Consider the following 22,201-nt stretch of genomic DNA (forward strand, 5'->3'; position numbering starts at 1 on the left):
TTTGGCCTTTAAAAAAAACTATCCAGTTAAATTGCTCCATCCGGATAGAGTGAGTTTGGTTGTGGTTGTTTCAGATGTTCTTGTCCAGTTTTGTTCTTACATCCGTTCCTTCAGATTCCTGCAACTAAACTTGGATGTATATTCCAATAAAGGTTAGGATAAATGATAACATGCCTCTGAAGTTTGACTTTTTGCACCATTACAATACTTATAGGCAACTAGTCATCATATCTCCTGCTCTCTGAAACACATGTTAATGCTCAATAGTACACATATATGGTTCTTTAATATATTTGCATTATACTAAGATGCATTCATTTTCAATGGCTTTTGTCCTTTTATGGCTTTTTTCCCCCTTACATTACTTTTACTTTTATACTTTAAGTAGTTTTGAAACCAGTACTTTTATACTTTTACTTGAGTAAAAAACTTGAGTTGATACTTCAACTTCTAAAGGAGTATTTTTAAACTCTAGTATCTATACTTCTACCTGTTTGGCCGCTGGCTCATGGTCCAATCACACGCCGGCAGCATCATCGGTCGTCACGGCGACGCTGGGGGGTTAGGATCAAGTCCACGGCCTTGGACCGCCGCCACACACACACACACACACACACACACACACACACACACACACACACACACACACACACATACACACCCTGAGGTGAGAGGACAACGCAGAGTGTGTGTGTTTGTGTGTGTGTTTTCTCACCTCCGTGTGTGTTGTGTCACACATGACACGGACTCCGCCGCGACACAAGTGCATTGTGGGTCGAGCCAGAATGTTAAAATAAAAGAGGAGAAAACAGGAAGTAAATAAATAAATAAGTAAGTGCGCCGGTGCCGCTGCGGGGGGTCTGGGCCGGTGACAGGTTTCCATGGCGACGGGCAGAACGACCACGGAGACCAGGTCACGTTTGGTTTTAGAGAAACTCGCCGTTCACGTGTTTCTGTGTTTTAGTTTGAAAATCTGCTCTGCTTTTATTTTGAAGGATGAACACATGAAACCTGTTCAGGATGTTGATCAAACAGCTGTTGGTGTGAATAATAATAATAATAATAATAATAATAATGATGATTATAATAATAATGATAGTAATCATGATAGTAATAATGATAATAATAATAATAACAATGATAATAATAATGATGTTGATGATAATAATAATAATATTAAAAATAATAATGATGATAATAATAATGATAATAATAATAATGTAAATAATAATGATAATGATACTAATAACAATAATGCCTACAATAATAACAAAATAATAATGATGGAAATAATAACAAACAATAATGATGATACTAATAATAACGATAATAATAATAATAACAATGACAATAACGATGATAATGATAATAATAATAATACTACTACTAATAATAATAATGATCATGATACTAATAATTACAATAATGATACTAATAACAATAATGATAATAAAATAATAACAACAGCAATAAGTGTTTCAGGAAATGTTATAAGTGCCCTACTGCCCATCCGTCCCCTCTTGTTGCTTGTGTTTGGGCTGGTACTGGATGTGTTCCGGGTCGGTTCGGATTGTATTGTTGTCGTCTGGTTCTGTCTGAGATGGTTCTGGTTCTGTTGTTGAAGCCGTTTTGCTATTTAGCCTGTAGAATGTTTTTTTCTTGTTTTTTGGGAGGTTCTTTTTTACGCCAAAATGGACCTTCTGGCATAATAATAATAACAGCGTCCATCTCTTATTGTGACGGGTCGTCTCTGAAGCTGCACCGAGCTGCAACAACCGCTCCTGATGGGAGGAGTCAGCCGCCAGAGGGGATTCTGGGAAGTGGCTTTAGAAAGACCTGAACAGGTCTGGATCAGCAATCTGAGGCAGCGGTCCGAGAACCGGACCCTGAGGGACTCCGCCAGGCGTATGATCCCGCTTCTAGCTACACCTGTTGCCTTGAATTAGCCGTCGTCATGGAAACCCGACTAAGGAGACCAGAACTGGTTTTAACCTGCAGGTCTGGATCCAGACCCTGATGGTCCCAGGACCCGCAGGTTCAGTTCTAGCATCAGTGTTTTTCTCTACGGAACACACACACACACACACACACACACACACACACACACACACACACACACACACACACACACACACACACACACACACACACACCCGTTAGCGTGTTAACGGCGTCTCACTCTCGTTCGTGCTGAAACGCCACCGCCGCCGCTGATTTACTGCAGCGCCGCTTCTTCTTCTGCATTTAAGCGCCGTTTAAGAGATGCAGAGATTTACGGCCGGGACCCACTAAACACACAAATACACACTAAACACACACTAAAACACACAGTAAAACACACACCGGGCCTGTTTTGCGAGGGAGGCGGGTTTTAGTGAGCCATCATGCAAATGCGGCGCCGCCGCTACAGTAAAGCGCCGCAGCGCCGCACGTCCTCGGGACGTAAATCAAACTCCGACCCGCCGCCTCTTTGTTCTCTCTCCGTATCCGTCTGGGCGCCGTGACCTCTGACCTGCCGGCGGCGGGATCCTCGTGGTCGTGTCCTCGTATGTTTCTCACGCCATTTCTTACTTGTTTAACTAAACTAATAACCCCCCCCCCCCCCCCCTGCTCCTCTAAGACCATAGCTGATGTCTTTCCCTCCTGGCGTTGTGTTACCTCCCCACCCTGAAGGCTCTACTCCGGTGATCAGGTGATCAGGTGATCAGGTGATCAGGTCACCTCGTTGTTCACATGTTTGTGTTTTATTTTGAAAATCTGCTCAGCTTTTATTTTGAAGGGCTGAACACATGAAACCTGTTCCGGATGTTGATCAAACAGCTGTTGGTGTCAACAATAATAATAATACTAATAATAATAATAATGATAGTAATCATAATAATAACAATAATCACGGTAATGATAATAATAATAATAATAAAATAATGAAAAATAATGAAAATAATGACAAAAATAACAAAATTTGGCTTGCGTGCAAAATTTGGTGACTTTTGGGCACGTTTAGGGGGGCAAAAAGGCCCTCCTTTCGTCAGAAGAAAGAAAGAGAGAAAGAAAGAGAGAAAGAGAAAGAAAGAAAGAAAGAAAGAAAGAAAGAAAGAAAGAAAGAAAGAAAGAAAGAAAGAAAGAAAGAAAGAAAGAAAGAAAGAAAGAAAGAAAGAAAGAAAGAAAGAAAGAAAGAAAGAAAGAAAAAGAATTCCTACAGATACAATAGGGCCTTCGCACTGTAAGTGCGAAGGCCCTAATAATATAATAATAATAATGATATTAATAATAATAAACTTTATTTATATAGCACCTTTCTTAACAAAGTTAAAGAGTGCTTCCCAAGAACAATAAAATAGATCAAGATAAAAACACAGTGCATAGTGGATAAAAACAGGTGATCAGGTGATCAGGTGGTCATGTGACGCGGCTGCAGCTCCCGTGGGAGCAGCAGGGGGGCTGGTACTTGGCGTTGCCCCCGTTTACCGTCGTCATGTTCCTTTACGACCGGAGCTTGTTTACGTCGCTGGCATTAAAAGAGCGGCGCTGACATGATGGGATGCTCGTCACGCCGCGGCGGCAGCGGCGGCTCGTAAAGGCGCGGCGGCCGTGTCGGCGGCGGCGGTGCGTGCGACGCGTGCTGATGCTCCTGCCGGAGGTCGCTCCGCTTCTCCGGTTAACGGCCGAGATCCTGCCGAGGCAGCAGAACGCAGCGCTGACGGATCGCCGACCACGCCGCCGTTACGCGCTAATGCCGCCATTAGCCGGGTGGCCGAGTCGCCCGCGAGGCGCCATAAATCCCCGGAGCGTCAGGATGTACGAGGAGGGCCGGGCTCTAATTACCCAGAAGGCCCCTCTCCCCGCCCCCTCCTGCTGTAATGGCAAAGCCTTACACGGGGCCGCGACCTCGCCGCCGCCGCGTCGGGCCTTGATGGAGGGCGACCTCTGACCTCCACGGTTGTTCGCCAGAACAAAGACGACCAGCGGCGAGGAGAAGCTGCCGGAGACGGCGGCGCTGCGTCTTCATCAGGTGACCGTTGAGGCTCCTCCTCTCTCCAGCCCTCTGTGATGTCACTGCGGCCCTCTGTGATGTCACTGCAGCTCTCTGTGATGTCACTGCAGCCCTCTGTGATGTCACTCCGGCCCTCTGTGATGTCACTGCCGCTCTCTGTGATGTCACTGCGGCTCTCTGTGATGTCACTGCGGCTCTCTGTGATGTCACTGCGGCTCTCTGTGATGTCACTGCGGCTCTCTGTGATGTCACTCCGGCTCTCTGTGATGTCACTCCGGCTCTCTGTGATGTCACTCCGGCCCTCTGTGATGTCACTCCGGCTCTCTGTGATGACGCTTGTTCGTGCTGCGAAAATTACGCGTTTTTCTGAAGAAACTACGTTCACCGTCACCGCGGTAACGGTGGTGGTGACGTTACCACGGTGACGTCACCGCGGGGATCCCACATGATCCACTACTTAGCATAAAACCATCAATCTCTTGACCCGTTTAGGTTCAGATTCAGGTTTAGATTCAGATTCAGATTCAGATTTAGATTCAGGTTCAGGTTCAGGTTCAGGTTTAGATTCAGATTTAGATTCAGATTCAGGTTTAGATTCAGGTTCAGGTTTAGATTCAGGTTCAGGTTCAGGTTTAGATTCAGATTCAGATTTAGATTCAGATTCAGATTCAGGTTTAGATTCAGATTCAGGTTTAGATTCAGGTTCAGGTTTAGATTCAGGTTCAGGTTCAGGTTTAGATTCAGGTTTAGATTCAGGTTCAGGTTCAGATTCAGGTTCAGGTTCAGGTTTAGGTTTAGGTTTAGGATTAGTTTCAGGTCCAGGTCCAGGTCTTTAGTCCCATTAGATCTGAGACCCTCCCCTCCACCGAGTCCTCCGTGGACTTGAATCCGGTTCTTAACCTGGAAGGAGGAAGTGGGCGGAGCTACAGGCTCCTCGCCGTTAAGACCGGAGGTTTGAGTCCCGGAGTGAGTGTATGTGTCGGCCCCGTGGAGTCTGCTGCCCTGCCGGGGGGGCCGGGGGGGTTATTCGCCCCCGCGGACCTTCCCAGCAATCATAGCGTATTGATCCGGCAGCTCGGAGCCGCCAGATTAAGAGTATAGATTTACAATAAAGCAGGACGTTACTGTGCAGCTGAAACCAGGGGGGGGCAGCGGGGTCCTGGGGGGGGAGGAGGCCCGGGGGAGGGCCGGGGGGGGCCGGGGGGGGGCCCGGGGGCAGCCTCGGGGCTTCCCGGCGCCGGCAGGCGAGGATCCGGGTTGATGATGCTTATTGGAGGAAACTGACAGACGGACAACGTGTTAATGAAGCTGCGCTGCAAAGCATCATGGGAACTGGGCGGGGGGGGGGGGGTTTACTTTGAAGGAAATAAAATCAACTTCAAATTGGACCTGGAGCTGGAACTAGACCTGGAACTAGACCTGGACCTGGACCTGGACTGGACTTTCATCCCTCAAATCTTATTTAATCTATAAAAGGTTTTTTATTCCTTCGTTTTGAACATTGACGGTTTCTTTTGGACTAAAACTGATGAATTTATAGTTTTATTAAGATTTAAGCCTGAAAGCCGGTTAGCTAAGCTATGATGCTAAGCTATGACCGATCAAATCGGTCCAAACGTCATCATTTCAAGTCCTGGTCCCAGATCTGAGACCAGGACCGGCCGAGCCCCTCTGGGACCCGGGTCCCTGCGTCTGCCATTCCCACAAAGCCGGAGGAACTGCTAGCCGCTAGCGCAAGTAAAGGATCTGAACTGGTTTTTAAATTTGGATCATTTTATCACAAGTTACACGTTCAAGAATAACTTTCAGCCACAAATTTGATAAATTTGATTTTCTGATCAAAATCCTCTTCAGATATTTCACGACGACGTCCGTTGATGAAATGTTCTTTTATGTCTCCTTCATTTCACTACAGTTTCCTTTTTAAAAATGGCGGGAAAATTTTTACGGTTGAAGTGCATGGGGAGGAGTTTGATTTGGGACCTTTGGAGAAGTCCGAGAGGAAAGTTCTCAAAATATCTGTCACTTTTAAAAAAGAAAAGAAAAGAAAGAGGAGCTGCCGTGGGACAAACACAGAGCCCTGCGGTACTCCACCTGTCCAGTCATTCAGTTGTAGAGGATTCTGTTTGTTTTCTTAGTTACTTTTCAATCAATTTTGACTGATCTGCTTATTCCAAACGTGTTGAATAATACCTGGAACTAGACCTGGAACTAGACCTGGAACTAGACCTGGACCTGGACCTGGAACTAGACCTGGACCTGGAACTAGACCTGGAACTAGACCTGGAACTACACCTGGACCTGGACCTGGAACTAGACCTGGACCTGGACCTGGAACTAGACCTGGACCTGGAACTAGACCTGGAACTAGACCTGGACCTGGAACTAGACCCTGGACCTGGAACTAGACCTGGACCTGGAACTAGACCTGGACCTGGAACTGGAACTAGACCCTGGACCTGGAACTAGACCTGGACCTGGAACTAGACCTGGACCTGGAACTGGAACTAGACCCTGGACCTGGAACTAGACCTGGACCTGGAACTAGACCTGGACCTGGACCTGGACCTGGAACTAGACCTGGAACTAGACCTGGAACTAGACCCTGGACCTGGAACTAGACCTGGAACTAGACCTGGAACTAGACCTGGACCTGGACCTGGAACTAGACCTGGACCTGGAACTAGACCTGGAACTGGAACTAGACCTGGACCTGGACCTGGAACTAGACCTGGACCTGGAACTAGACCTGGACCTGGACCTAGACCTGGACCTGGACCTGGAACTAGACCTGGAACTAAACCTGGACCTGGACCTGGACCTGGAACTGGACCTGGACCTGGAACTAGACCTGGACCTGGAACTAGACCTGGACAAAACAGGGCTTGAAAGATGCACAAGCACCTTCTACACAAAGGTTGGGATTTAAAAAGAAAGAACTAACCGAAAAATGTGCTGCCGTCCCGTCTTCGCACGGGGAGTCTTGATGATTTGCAATTACAGGCTCAGTCTAGCGTTAGTTTTTGAACTGTAAAAAGTGGGGGGGACAAAAACATGATTTTGAAAAGTGGAGGGGACATGTCCCCCCTGTCCCCAGTGGAAATTTCGCCGTGGCACTCACAGCGTTTAGCGCAGCAACGGCGTGCTGCTACTCACTCGCTTTATTTTATACTATAAATATACTTTTTCTACTTTTACTGTGACCACCAAATAATGTTGTTTTCCTGGCCTCCACCTCATCCACAACATCTAGATCTCAGTCTCTGTGAAATTTAATGGCACGGTGGCTCGACACGTTCATTCATCCTGACGAGCAGCAGAAACAGACTGCAGGAAGCCGCTGCGCATGCTCAGTAGGCTCATTCATATGCAAATACTACTTTGCATTGCCCATTTATGGTATGAAGTGGGCGTGTAGAGGGCGAGATATGAGGCGGATTCAGCTGCGCAACCTTCCAGGTGGACTGTGATTTATAAAGCGAACATTGCGTGCAGATGTGCGTGCACATGGTTTTATAGATCCAGATTTTTTTTTGCGCCCGCCATTTTCGGCTTTTGGGTTTACGTGCACTTTTAGTATGAATCCTACACACTCTTTTATAAATGAGTTCCCAGGTCTCCAGGTCTTCAGGTCTTCTTCTGGTTCTGGTCCTGGTTCTGGTTCTGGACGGGTTCCTCCCGGCATGTGGACGGAGGCGAAGCCCTGACGGCAGGGGGCAGGGCCCGGAGGTGTTCAGGTCTGCCTTTAGAGTGTTTACTCTGCAGAAGCTGCAGAAGCTGCAGAAGCGTTGTCTCCGGGGACGACACTGGAGGGGGGGTGGGGGGGTCACCTCCACCTCCACCTGCCTGGGGGGGCCTCGGGGGGCCTGGTCTGACGTGATGTGGGAGGAAGTGTGCAGCGGCCCGGGAGGAGGGGGGCTCCGTGGTAAACACCCCCCCCCCTTCACTTCCTGCTGCCTCCTAATTGGATGGAGAGTGATTACATCACCGCCCGCTGGGCCGCCCCGCCGCGCTCGGCGGGAAACGCCTGCACGCCGCGGCGGGGCGCAGCAGGGGATCATGGGAACTCTGGGAGCCTCCGCACCCCCCCGCCCCCTTCCTTCCCCCCGCCAAATCCCCGTCCCAGCATGCACCTCTTCCCCCTGAGGCGAACCAGCTCGTCTGTCTGCAGAGCGGCGTCAGTGACTGCGTTTACATGCATCAATAACTCTTTTAAAACCCGAATATTGTCAATAACCCGAATTTGCACGGCCATGTAAACAACAATAACCCCTTTGAATAACCCGAATTTGCTCATATTCCGGTTTTTAAAAACCTGAATATGAGCCCTGGGTTACTCCTTTTATAACCCGAATATTGGGTCAAGTTAAACGCCTAACGGGATATCCCGATCAAACGGAACAGGAATTTGTTTTCTGCGCATGCTCTGTTCACAAGGAATCCTGGGGCCTGTACTACGAAGCAAGTTCAACATATCCAGGATATCTTTTCCTTATCCAGATTCACTAATCTGTACAATTGCAATCACGCTAAGCGGTCACACGACGGTGGTTATCAACTCGGTATATCGACCCAGCTTTCTCCAATCTGGATATGAGCGCGTGCACATAAAAGGGGCGGTGTTTTCAGCGCATGACCAATCGCAAGCATGGAGAAGTCCGCTGTCAGAGCCGCTTATTTCAGTAGCGAAGAGCAAACAATAATTTTACGGAAATATGATGAGTATAGGCATAGAATACAGGCAAAAAGCAACACAGTTGCAGCTGCAAAATGCAGGAAAGACAGCTGGCAAAAGATCGCTGACTGTATAAATGCGTAAATTCATAGGGATATAAACATATATTTGAATATTCTGGGAATCTTAATCTTAAACTGTAAACCATGATCAGCAATATTAAAATAATAAAAGGCTTGCAATATTTCAGTTGATTTGTAATGAATCCAGAATGTATGACATTTTTTGTTTTTGTGTTTGCATTACAGAAAATCACAATATTCTAATTTTCTGAGACAGTCCTGTATATATTGGTTCTATAACTATTGTTGTTGGCCGATAACTTGTGCTGATGCTGTACCAAAGAATTGGGTTTATTTATTTATTTTATTTTATTTTTTATTTTTTCAGGAGGGGGGTATTTATTTTAAAGTGACTTGAATGTTCGAGGGACGAAATTGAAAATCCCTTTTTTCCTATCCCCTTACAAATGCATCTTCTTTTTGATTTCTTCTTGATTTATTTATTTAATTGGTATTAGTTTTGGATTGACTGTACATCGGATTTTGGGTGATGATTTGTTTTATTTATTCATTGATTGATTTATTTTTTATTTTCTCCTCCACCTCTTTTTTCTTTTTTTCCTTTTTTTTTGGATCGTTCAGTACTCATCAGGGAAAGCAAAGGGGTTTTGGTGGTCCCTGAATACGCGTTCTCTTCGGAGGGATCCTCTCACGATCCGCGCACCAAGCTCCACTTCTCTTCGAAAGGGCATGCCATTTTCCAAGAGAGCTGATTGGTCAGTGGGCGGTGCTTTTATACCCGGCGATCTGTATCTCGAACATAACCTGCTCCGGAGCAGGTTAGCTGTTCAGCATAAGTTACCATGGCGATGTGCCCCGCTAAGAAGTGAACCACCGTCGTAGTCCTGAAAACCCAGGGTTAAACCTGAAGTTACCTCGCTAAACCCAAATCCCGCTTCGTAGTACAGGCCCCTGGTCTTTTGAGTCCAGGAAGTTCTTATAAACACGGAGAAACACAAGACCAGGAGGAGACTAATCACTTCATAAATGTAATGAAGGATATGAACATTTCTGCATTTGTAGACGGTAGAAAGTACCGGGATAGCGAGATTTACAAGAGGTGAGCGAAAAGTTGCGCGAAGCAGCATTTGTTTTGAATTTGGATACAGGAAGAGGAAGCGGAAATGACAGGAATTGCGTCATGATGTTCTCCGCGCGTTGCTGGTTTGATGGGGATTTCCCGAAGGATTAATTACCATGTATACAGGGATAACCCTGTTTGCTCACGCATGTAAACGGAATATTCCCAATGTTTCAGGAATATTAGCAATAACCCGACTTTTGACTGCATGTAAACGTAGTCAGTGGCCCTGCAAATGAAGACCTGCAGGTCTTCTACTGACCACTAGGGTCCAGATCCAGATCTGCAGGTCTGGATCCGGCTCCACAGCTCCAAAGATCCTCTATACAGAAGATAACGCATTAACGTTTCTGCCAATGGTATGAAATGGTATACACTTCCTGTCTCCTAAGTGGGCGTGGTCGCCACTCTCCCCACATCGTTTTGGAAGTGTTGTGAACGAGATACAGTACAACTTTAATATTTGCGCCTTATTTTGCCGCTGGTTTTTTTTTATCTGCTATCTTAATGTCTGATATCAACCCAGTACAAGATCATCGGATCAGTCTAATATTCCAAAAAGAATTCAATAATAACAATAACAGTATTATTAAGCAAAGAAGCAAGTTTTATTTTAATTTTAAATTTCAGTTTATCCGATGGGAAAACGACGTTGGCAGTTCTGCAGTGACCGACGACTCTGAGCAGAGCTATGTATTATTATTATTATTATATTATATTATTAGCTATGAGAGCCAAATCTCACGAGAGTGTGTTGCTCAGACAGAGACAGGTCTCAAACAAAGTTCATTTTCTCCTAATCTGTCGGTCTGAAAATTTCCATTTTGGTGTCAGAATGTTCAGAAGAAATGTGGCTTTTGAAAAATGGGTCCCATATTTACTTAGGTTACTATGGGGCGAAGGAATTGGTAATAATCTGTGCTCACGTTCACTTTTCCCATAGGGCTCAATAGACTCAGGACCTGCTGTTAGTCTCCTAAAGGGGCAGTGGGGAAACCCATGGAAACAGATACAGGAAACACAACCGTAGTGGGGTGTCACAAACCCGTGATGACGTCACAGACCTTCACCCCCCCCTCAGGTGTGTCACCTGCACTTTCCGCCTCCGGTTGCCACGGAGACGGTTCCGACACCCGTTCTCTGCTGTTCCTGGGAGCCCCCCCCCCTGAACCGTCTCAACCCCCCCCCCCCCCCCCCCCCCCTCATCACTCGAGTGTCTTCTTTGGGGGGTTTCATCTGAGTGTAGCAGCTAATTAAGGACGAGCATCGTCAGGCAGATGTGGGGGAGGTGTGTGTGTGTGTGTGTGTGTGTGTGTGTGTGTGTGTGTGTGTGTGTGTGTGTGTGTGTATGAGTGTGCGTGTGTGTTTTCCAGGCGCTTCTTTTCATCTCTTTGGACAGTTCCTTCATGTTTGTTCTGAAGCGTGATGAGTTGTTACGACACGGGAAACCCGGAACCATCAGAGGGTCCAGAAGAACCGTCGTCACTGAGATGCTGGAACCTCCTTTATTTCCACTAAAAGACCTTTTAATTCTCTTTTATCTTTTTGTAAAACTGAACTTTCATCCCTTCAAATCTTATTTAATCTGTAAAAGGTTTTTTATTCCTTTGTTTTGAACATTGACGGTTTCTTTTGGACTAAAACTGATGAATTTATAGTTTTATTAAGATTTAAATCTGAAAGCCAGTTAGCTAAGCTATGATGCTAAGCTATGACCGATCAAATCGGTCCAAACATCATCATTTCAAGTCCTGGTCCCAGATGTGAGACAGTTTCCTTTTTAAAAATGGTGGGAAAATGTTTACGGTTGAAGTGCATGGGGAGGAGTTTTGATTTGGGACTTTTGGAGAAGTCCGAAAGGAAAGTTCTCAAAATATCTGTCACTTTTAAAAAAGAAAAGAAAAGAAAGAGAAGCTGCCGTGGGACGAACACGGAGCCCTGCGGTACTCCACCTGTCCAGTCATTCAGTTGTAGAGGATTCTGTTTGTTTTCTTAGTTACTTTTCAATCAATTTTGACTGATCTGCTTATTCCAAACATTTTTAATTATTTTGTGATTTAAAATGTGTGAAAAGCGTTTTGTAAACAAACGTAAATGCCGAGAGACGACTCCTGATTTACAGAAACAAGGACGAGCCTCCGGGGGCCTGGTTCTGGTGTTGTGGGGTTTTTATTGGGCCTCAAACGGCCGATCGATGAAGCGATCGTCAGATTAATGGAGGGTTGAAACGTTCAAGTGCGGCGGCAGATTCAGAGTCTGATTTGTGGTTCTGACATTTCTGAGCCGACAAACGTCACTTTAACACCATCTCTGCCTCATCTGACACTTTTCTGTTTCCTCACCAGCGACTTCGAGGCAACGGCCGTGAAAAGCAGCTGAAAATGAGTCGGGTTGTACTCGGAGTCTGGCGCTCCGAGTGAGGAGCTTCGTGATGTTTTGATTAATTTAATCAGGCATGCTGAGACAAACGTGAAGACCGGAAACATCTTAATGTCTCTCCGAGGTGATGTGATGCTTCAGTTCTTATTGTTGCGTCTTGAAAACCTTGAATCGCTGAAACAGAACACCGTTTTATTCTTAGACAGCAGGTGATTCTGTATTACTCGTATAAAGATGGATGTTTGAAGCGCGTATGACCTCAGAAAACACAGAAACAAAACCAGCTGAAAGAGTGTTAGTTTTCATGACATCACAGGGACCAAAACCGGACGGGACCCCGGGGGACTAGGACTGGGTTTTCTTCTGATTCTAAATTGATTCTCATATTAATTCCTAAAAATCGGTTTGTATGTCGATTTTTTTTCCATCCTTACAACTCTTTGTATTTTTTTGTTTATGCCCCCAAAAAAGGATTGTTTTTGTTGGACACAAGAATAAACTGCTGCCATGTTTTTGCTTTAAATATGTTTAAAGGTATGAAAACATTCAAGTTTTCAGTTATAATTGCATAAATTGTTTATTTCATTACTTTATATACTGTCTTGGGGTTACATTTGCAAAAAATGCTAAAAAAATTGAAAACCGAAATAGACCGAAAAATGAAAAAAATTCAAACGGAATGTGGGAAAAAACTAAAACCGATTTCATACGTCCTCTGTTTCCTCCCTGGATCTGTTTGGTAATTCTGCCCCACGATGTTTCTGAAAGCAGTTCTATCAGCATTCTGGGAGCTGATTGTCCTTACAGCATCATTAGCTGCCAATACTTGCTGTTGAATTTCAATATAATACTAGTATTAATATGTTGCATAACTACAGTCATATAATTCATGCAACAGCTCAAAAAACAGTTTTAATAACACTAACCCAAATTAATATCGGAATCAGATCGGATCGAATGTGTGATAATCGATTCTGAATCTTAAGAATTGGAATCAAATCGATTCTTGACATTTGAATCAATCCCCAGCCCTACCGGGGCCCTCCGTCGCTCTGAAAACTTGCTGGAGAGGCCGGAGGGAACCACGTTGGCGGGAGATGTTGAGCTGTTTTAGCCCGTAATAACCTACGATACCTAGCGTCATGTTGCGTAACAAAACTACCTACCTGCAGGTCCCCAGGATGTCACCAAAACCAGGTTCTGGTAGAGATTTGGGCAAAGTCAGACAATCCAGAACTCTGCTGGGCGGGATGTAAGGAGCAAGTGAAACCAGGTCTGGTTTTTGGGAGCCCTGAACCAGAATCCAGTTCAAGATGGTCTTGGTGGGGCGTCCCCAGAAAGGACATGTAGACGTTTCTGTGTGTGTGTGTGTGTGTGTGTGTGTGTGAACGTGAAATGTGAGCCGGGCGAGTCCAGACGCGACGACATCAGCAGCAGCGGTGATGGAGAGGAGGACGGGCGGGGGGGCGAGGAAGGTGTAGATGGGCCGGGCGAGGGAGGTGCCGGGGCTGATGGGGGGTGAGAATGAGGACAGTTGTGGGGGAGGGGATGGGGGGGGGTAGGATGGTATTGATTCTATATAAAGGTGGAGTGATGTGATATGGAGGAGGAGGGAGGAGGAGGGGGGGTGGGCAGTTTAAGTTACATAACGATAAAAGTGAACTGACTCCAAAATACAAAATTCTGAGAAGAAAATGTCACGATGGTCTCGGGACCGACCCGCGGCGCCGCGGCAACGGACCTCAAAGTCGTCCCAAAGGTCAAATACTCTCAGAACAGGTTCTGATTCGATTGGAGCCGATTCTCGTTTCTTTTGATGCAGAAGATCTCTTTTATTTGAGGACTAGAGGAAGCGCCGGGACGCCAGGTCGCGTGACGGTCATGTGACCTGCCGTTTGGGGCGTTGGGGGCGTTGGGGGCGCTAACGCCGAGGTTTCCAGCTGGTTGGAGCCCAATTTCACTTCAAAATGTGAAAACAAACGTGACTAAAGCTCTCAGTGGGACACCTTAGCTCAGGTACGAGCAGCACAACCCACCTGACACACACACACACACACACCTGACACACACCTCTGACACACACCTGACACACACACACACACCTGACACACGCCGGCAGCAGCAGCCTCACCTCCTCCGACTTCTTCTTCTCGCTCTTACGGAACTGTTGCCAAACAAGCAGCTCCACACTTTTTTTCTGTGAAAGCGTGAAGAACAATCGAGAGCAGCCGAGCCGCATCCTGCTGCACACACACACACACACCACACACACACACACACCACACACACACACACACACACACACACACACGTGCACGCTGCAGCTCACTTCACCCACAACACAGATCAATACTAATTTATAATTCAGGATTGCTGGAGTTTGGGTTTTTAGGGCGGCCCGGCTTCCAGCCTTCATAAATATTACAGCGTTATTGACTTGATCTCAATGAATTGGAGATTTTCTTCTTCTGCGTTCTTTTCTCTCTTCTTCTTCATTGCAACACCCCTCCCCCCTTTCTCTCTTCTCGTTTCTCTCGCTCCAAGTCGGAGATGAGACTTGAAAGCGGGAGGCAAACACGGTGGCTAATAGCCATCAAACGAGCCTCATCAGGACCAGGTCTCCGGGAGGTCTGCGGTCCCGGCCGGGCGGGTTAGCGCTGTGAGTCAGGTCCCCCTGAGGTGTGATAAACAGGAACTGACACGCACACACACCACAACTGTGTGTTACAGTTTTAATGAAGTGAAAAAACACACAAAAAACACACAAAAAAGCAGATAATCACATAAATAAAGACACTTTCTGGAGTTTTTACCCAGAATGCCCCCCACACACAGTAAAGAAGCTATATCGATCGTCCAGCACAGTTTTAATATTTTTCTCTCAGCTGATCCGCTGCTGACAGACACTAATGACACCCTGTGTGTGTGTGTGTATCTGGGCCCTTGTTTATAGCTCCTCAGGGGGACTTCCTCGGTATAATAACCCTCTTTCCTGGGACCGTAGTCCTCGTGGGGACCAAAGCCTGGACCTAACGAGGATGACGGGAGTCTTGGTCTGAAGTCTGAATCCACAAAAATAATTTCTCTCAGACTGGTGTGCAACCTTCAAAATAAAGGTGTAGTGGATTAAAACTTAAAAAGTAAAATCTTATTGTGGATTCAGATGAAAAAAAGAAGGAAGAAGACGTTAAACATGGATAAATGTTTATTCAGGAAACGATGTGAAGCGATGGAGCGGTTGACCTTTATTGACGGCGGGGGTGCAGAGGTGGAGGTTAACTCAGTTACTTTTACATTTAAAGTGTCGATACATCTTCGTGAATCAGGTATGGCAGCGCGGGTTAATAATAATAATAATAATAATAAACTTTATTTATATAGCACCTTTCCTGTCATAGAATGCAACTCAAAGTGCTTTACATGTCAAGAGAAGATAAGCAAGCAAGCAAAATAAAAACAAAGCAGTTTTAAGACAGTGAAAAAAACAATATCGCAAACAGAATAAAACCAGCAATAAAAGCAATAGCAAAGAGCAAAAAGAGTAAAAGAGTAAAACAGGCACGGCAGTAAGCATAAATGGGGTCACACACAGGTAAGAACAAACCTTTAAAATTCAGCTAAAAGCAAGAGTAAAAAGGTGGGTCTTGAGCTGTGCTTTAAATATGTCAACTGAGGATGCCTGTCTAAGGTGTACTGGAAGTTTATTCCAGGCTGTCGGGCCGTAGAAGCAGAAAAGCTGCCTCCCCATGTCTTTTAGTTGCCATCCTCTTAGGCACTTGGAGCAAACCAGCGGTTGTGGACCTGAGATGGCGGCCTGGGACATATCTAGGTAGGCAGTCGAGGAGGTAGGAAGGTGCTAGTCCATTTAAGGCTTTATAAACCAGTAAGAGAATTTTTAAAATCAATCCTGGGTTACGTGCTGATGGAGTGTGTACTTGTGGCGGTGTGAGGACTGGGGGTTCTCTGACAGCATACTTGGGATTTGGATCAAATTTAGGGAAACAAAGTTAGAAATTATGAAATTATAAACCTGTGAAATTAATTTTGAGACTAAAGCGAGTCGGTCCGATCACCGTGCTGCGGTTCTGACTGTCGGATGGAGTAGAGGACGTCTGCAGGTCCAGGTGGACCTGGTTTGACCAAAACAAATATTTCTGAGACAAAAGACGTCGAAAACAAATGTTGTTGAGTATCAGAGAGAAGAAGGAGGATTCAGTCAGAGCGTTTGAGTTCTCAGAGCTCGCCTCCGGTTCTGATCCGGTTCTGCTAACGGCGGGTCGACTGCCGCAGGACCACCAAGACTGAAATATTGAAGAGACTGCGTTTTCAAGGCGAGTGGAGCTGAAAGTTGGCAGAGCGATGCAGGAGCGGGGATGGGGGGGGGGGGGCGGTGGGGGGAGTCGTCTTCCTTCAGCATCGCAGTAAAACCCCTCTTAGTGGGTAGTGCCATCTGGCCGCGGCCCCTGGTGGAGGCGTAACGGGGCCCAGAAAAGTCGGGGTCGCGCTGCTTTACTGCCCAAGCCTGCTGCCTGCAGATGGCGGCGGGCGTGCCGCTGGAAACGCCAAGGTCGCGGCGGCATGTGGCACCACGGAGGGGAGAGCTAAATGGCAGCGGGGACGGGAGGTGGGGGGGTTAAGGATGAGGGGGGATGGAGGGGGAGGAGGGGAGGCACCGCTGGAGCCATGGCAACATCAGGGCCGTGCTATGCTACATTAAAGAGCAGCGCTAGCTCACCATATGGGAGGCTACCGCTATCAAAGCTAATAGCCATGTTAGCTTAACACACACACATGACACACACACACGACACACACACACACACACGCACACAGCAGCTGGTGAAGAAAAGATTCCAAAAACATTGAATTTAATCTGAAAACCGGCGGGGAGGGCCCTGGGGAGGGGCTAGGGAAGGGCCGGACGCAGACACGGACAGATGTGTGACTCTGACGCCGAGTTCATCGTCTAGATTTATTTTTGTGATTTTTGAAGACGACTGACGAGTAAAAGTGGAAAATGTTCGACTTTACGAACTTTAAACCCCTGAAGGTCGACGCGACGCTTCGGCTCCAGTTCCTCCGCAGCCCAAGACGGAGAATAATTGCTGACTAATGGCAGAAGTGTGAAAAATGTCAGCGTTTTTTTAAAAAACATTTCTGAACTTTAAAGTCCAATTTTTTTTGACAGTTTGAATTTTGATTTGTTAAACTTGGTAAATCTGAGTTTCTAAATCTGCTGATGTCTGAGTTTGTAAAGTCTGAATTTGATTTTATGAACTTCCGAATTTCTGAAATTTAAAAGTTCAGATTTCTATATATATGTATAAAGTCCGACTCTCAAAACTTGCAGATTTCAAAAGTCAGAATTTTTATATTCCAGTCAGAATATTTATGTTTATAAAGTTCGAATCTTTGATTGTTTTTTTAATGTTATCTTATTTTGTTGGGTTTTTTGTGCAACATCTCAGGAAGTTGTAGTAAGTGGAGACGAGAAGTTTGATCACCATCGGCAACCGCTGGTATCAGTTCATCTCTCTCTCTCTCTCTCTCTCTCTCTCTCTCTCTCTCTCTCTCTCTCTCTCTCTCTCTCTCTCTCTCTCCGTCTGTCATTGTCTGCCAGCGTCGCTCGTCCCTTGGCGTGCCCCCCCCCCCCTTGCTACGCCTGCAGCTGAATATCAGGCTGGAAATGAGTTTGGGGGTTCAGTTCAGTTTGGCCCGTTTCCCTGAGTCGATCCCACGAGTGTCTCTCACACACACACACACACACACACACACACACACACACACACACACACACACACACACACACACACACACACACACACACACACACACACACACACACACACACACACACACACACACACACACACACACAGTTGGAAGAGGATGAAGGAGCAGATCAAAACAAATCTCACCACATGCGCACGAAGGCCTGATAATGTTCCATTACCTGGATGGTAACTGTCTGGTTCTGGTTCTGGTTCCCAGATGGACCCCACATAAAAAGGTTGAATCCTGCGGGCTCGGAGGCGAGGCTCTCGGGCATGTCAGGACTTCTGGCATGATTGACAGCTGTCTTGACTGATGTGCAGCAACAGTTGCTTCTCTAAGTCCATAACTGATGTCTTGCCCTCTTGGTATTGTGTTAATACATTCACACTCATGAAGGACTGATGATTATTAACTCCTGGTTGCAAGTCTTAGATCATCTGGAGGCCTTAGGCCTTAGGGGGGTACTTGGGATTGTCCAGTAGGGGGGTACTTGGGATTGTCCAGTAGGGGGGTACTTGGGATTGCCTAGTAGGGGGTACATGAGATTGTCTAGTAGGGGGGTACTTGGGATTGCCCGGTAGTGAGGTACTTAGGGGGGTACTCGGGATTGCCTAGTAGGGGGTACTTGGGATTGCCCAGTAGAAGGTACTTGGGATTGCACAGTAGGAGGTACTTGGGATTGCCTAGTAGGAGGTACTTGGGATTGCCCAGTAAGAGGTACTTGAGATTGCCCTGTAGGAGGTATTTTGGATTGCCCAGTAGGGGGGTACTTGGGATTGCCCGGTAGGAGGTACTTGGGATTGCCTAGTAAGAGGTACTTGGGATTGCCTGGCAGTGGGGTACTTGGGATTGCCTAGTAAGAGGTACTTTGGATTTCCTGGTAGGGGGTACTTGGGATTGCCTAGTAAGAGGTACTTGGGATTGCCTGGTAGTTGGGTACTTGGGATTGCCCGGTAGGAGGTACTTGGGATTGCCTAGTAGGAGGTACTTGGGATTGCCTAGTAGGGGGTACTTGGGATTGCCTAGTAGGGGGTACTTGGGATTGCCTAGTAGGAGGTACTTGGGATTGCCTAGTAAGAGGTACTTGGGATTGCCCGGTAGGAGGTACTTGGGATTGCCTAGTAAGAGGTACTTGGGATTGCCTGGTAGGGGGTACTTGGGATTGCCTAGTAAGAGGTACTTGGGATAGCCTGGTAGGGAGGTACTTGGGATTGCCCAGTAGGAGCTATTTGGGATTGCCCAGTAAGAGGTAGTTGAGATTGCCCGGTAGGAGGTATTTTGGATTGCCTAGTAGGGGGGTACTTGGTATTGCGTAGTAGGGGGTACTTGGGATTGACTGTTAGGGGGTACTTAGGATTGCCTAGTAGGAGGTACTTTGGATTGACCAGTAAGAGGTAGGTGAGATTGCCCTGTAGGATGTATTCTGGATTGCCCAGTACTGGGGTACTTGGGATTGCCCGTTAGGGGGGTACATGGGATTGTCCAGTAAGAGGTACTTGGGATTTTCCGGTAGGAGGTACATGGGATTGCCCAGTAAGAGGTACTTGAGATTGCCCGGTAGGAGGTATTTTGGATTGCCCAGTATGGGGGTACTTGGGATTGCTCGGTAGTAGTGTACATGGGATTGCCTAGTAGGAGGTACTTGAGATTGCCCGGTAGGGGTGTACTTGGGATTGCCCGCTAGGGGTGTACTTGGGATTGCCTAGTAGGGGAGTACTTCCCACCTGTTTCTGATATAAATGGCTTCATTGAGGCCTGACTGGCGCTAAGGTGACGTGGCGCCCGCTGCAGGTCGTGTCCGTGCGACTCTGACCTCCTTTAACGCCTCAGAACCTCGTTCTATCCAATCTCACTGGCCGTCTCGCAGCTTTCTGCTCTTTGCGCCTCTGAAACGCATCTTTCCAGAGACGTCCGCGGTGGCCCGCTCGCTCGCCAGCGGCCTCCCGGACGCTCACCTCCTCAGGTAAATTGAGTTTTCAAGGTGAACGTCCCATTACAGGAGAAGGTTGACAAATTAATTTGGTGGGCGGCTTGTTGCTGTGCGGGTAGCGATAGTGACCGGCCTGTCAGTTTGAAGGATGAGGTGGCGCCCGGCAAGCCAGATGGGGAGGAACAGAGCCGCACATTAGCTAATTACTTATGCAAATCAGCGCCGGTCGCTGCACCTTAACTTGAGCGTGCAGGACGACACTCGGGGAGCCGGAGCTGTAACCACAGATGATCCAGACGTGGACCTCACCTGCTGCAGTGCGGCGCCGCCCACGAAGAACAGGGCCGGCGCCGCCACGGCCGAGTCTGGTCGACTCAAGAGGTTGCGGCGGTCGCCACCGGCAGTGCCCCCGGCGCTGGGGTCGGTGTTGAGGCCGGTCGGAGGGCTGGAAAGCCCAGGGCTGTTCAGTGAGACTAGTGGGCCGGCTGCAGGACCACTCGGTCCAGAACCTGGACTGGGAGCCGGCTGTGGAGCCGGGAGGCGTGTACGACGGAGCTGGGCTCTCTTGACCCGCCCAGCCTGAGGCTCCCCGGAGCACCTCTGGGGGGCCGCGGGCCTCAGGTTGGGACCCGGTTGACGGTTCTGCAGAAGTTTTACTTGGAAACTGCAGCAGAACTTTGTAACGGCGTGTTCCGGGCCCGCCGACCTGGTTAAGACTCCTGCATTGATCATCAGGAGCCTCCTGTGCTGCCCCCCCCATCTGCAGACCCCCCCCCTCCTCCTCTTCATCGCCGCCCAGAGTCCCGGTCTGAGACTCGGCGGCCAGGTGTTCATTTAACGCCTAACGGCGTCTCGGTAAGGACGCCCCAGAGTCCGCTTCCCGGCGCCGCCAGCCGAGCGGAGACTCTGCCAAAACCGCCCTCGTCCTCCATAAACCCCCCCACCACCCCCCCCTCTCTTTTGTTTCACCTCGGCAGTGATGTCATTTCCTGGTCCCCCCCCGGCGATAAACCCGCAGACGTCCAGCAGCTGGACGCCGACGGCTCCTTTACGGCGCCTCATCCGGGAAGCAGGACGCCGTTTTTACGGCGTTCGGAGTGGAGGGGGGGGCGAGTGGGGGTCAGTATCAGTGTGAAGGAAGTGAGGATGATGCGGTGCTCAGTGTGAGTATTGATCCACGATTGGTGTCAGTCCCCCCCACCAGTGCTGCCGTCAACCATCAGTCAGTAATTAAAGCGCCGGGCGCCGCGTAGCTGTCAATCACCCGCTAACACACTGGGCCGTGAGTGACGGCCCCCGGAACCCCGTCAGGGTGATGAAGTGACTCTGAACCTGCACACACACACACACACACACACACACACACACACACACACTCGGCTAACCGGGACTCTGCTCAGATCTGCTTCTTGTCATAAACCACCACAGCCCCCAGTTCCTGGTTCTCATAGAGGTAACAGGTCATCACCGTCGCCGTGGAGACAGACTCCTACCTGGTGTGTGTTCTCCGGCACTGACGGCCGTCAAGTGTTTCCTGCCCGGGATGTTTGGGGGGGTTGTGGTTCCCAGCGTTGCTACACCAGGAATTGCAGCCGCGGCTCCGGTGCAGAAGCAGCGGCATGGATCCTGGTCCTGGTCCTGATCCTGGTCCTGCTCCTGGCTCCTGGTCCTGGTCCCGGGTCCCGGGTCCCGGGTCCTGGTCCTGGTCCTGGTCCTGGTCCTGATCCAGGTCCAGGTCCTGGTCCTGGGTCCCGGTGACAGATGTTTTCCGGTTCCAGGCTGAAGGAGATGCAGGAAGTGAACGTTGAGTTTCTCTTGGGAACCTCGTTCCTGCAGCTGTGGACAGATGTTGTACCGCCGACCCTACCCCCCCCCCACTCGTTTCTCAAGGAACAAATATCTGAGACGAGTCGCAGCTAATGTGAGAACATCTCGTCTGCTGCAGGAAGTGTTGCTGCCTCCACCTGGGGGGTGGGGGTGGGGGCTGACGGGGAAACACCCCCCCCCAGTTTCCAGGTGAGAAGATGCTTCACACCTTCCGCTCGACTCCAGGTGTCGGAGGAATCTCACCTGTCAGGATCTTACCGGGAGCAGTGCATGCTGGGACGCCGCCTTCCCCCGCCTCTTTGTTGGTTCTCTGCGTCGGTACAGGTGGCGCTGGTCCAGACCCTCCCACCCCCAGACCCCCGATATGCAAATCAGGGGGGGGGCACCGTCTGTTCTTCAGACTCCTCCCTCCTTAATT

At 48.2% G+C, this 22,201-nt stretch overlaps 2 protein-coding genes across 4 annotated transcripts in view; both read left to right on the forward strand.

The window, feature by feature from the left end:
* Positions 1-22,201, forward strand: part of LOC133446762 (ubiquitin-conjugating enzyme E2 2-like) — a 102,298-nt gene that overhangs the window by 55,898 nt on the left and 24,199 nt on the right. The gene's annotated exons all lie outside the window — the stretch shown is intronic.
* The window catches only part of LOC133446761 (transcription factor COE3-like), a 103,394-nt gene that overhangs the window by 30,898 nt on the left and 50,295 nt on the right, over positions 1-22,201 (forward strand). The gene's annotated exons all lie outside the window — the stretch shown is intronic.

Source organism: Cololabis saira, chromosome 7 (assembly GCF_033807715.1).
Source record: "Cololabis saira isolate AMF1-May2022 chromosome 7, fColSai1.1, whole genome shotgun sequence".
Taxonomy (NCBI): Eukaryota; Metazoa; Chordata; class Actinopteri; order Beloniformes; family Belonidae; genus Cololabis; species Cololabis saira.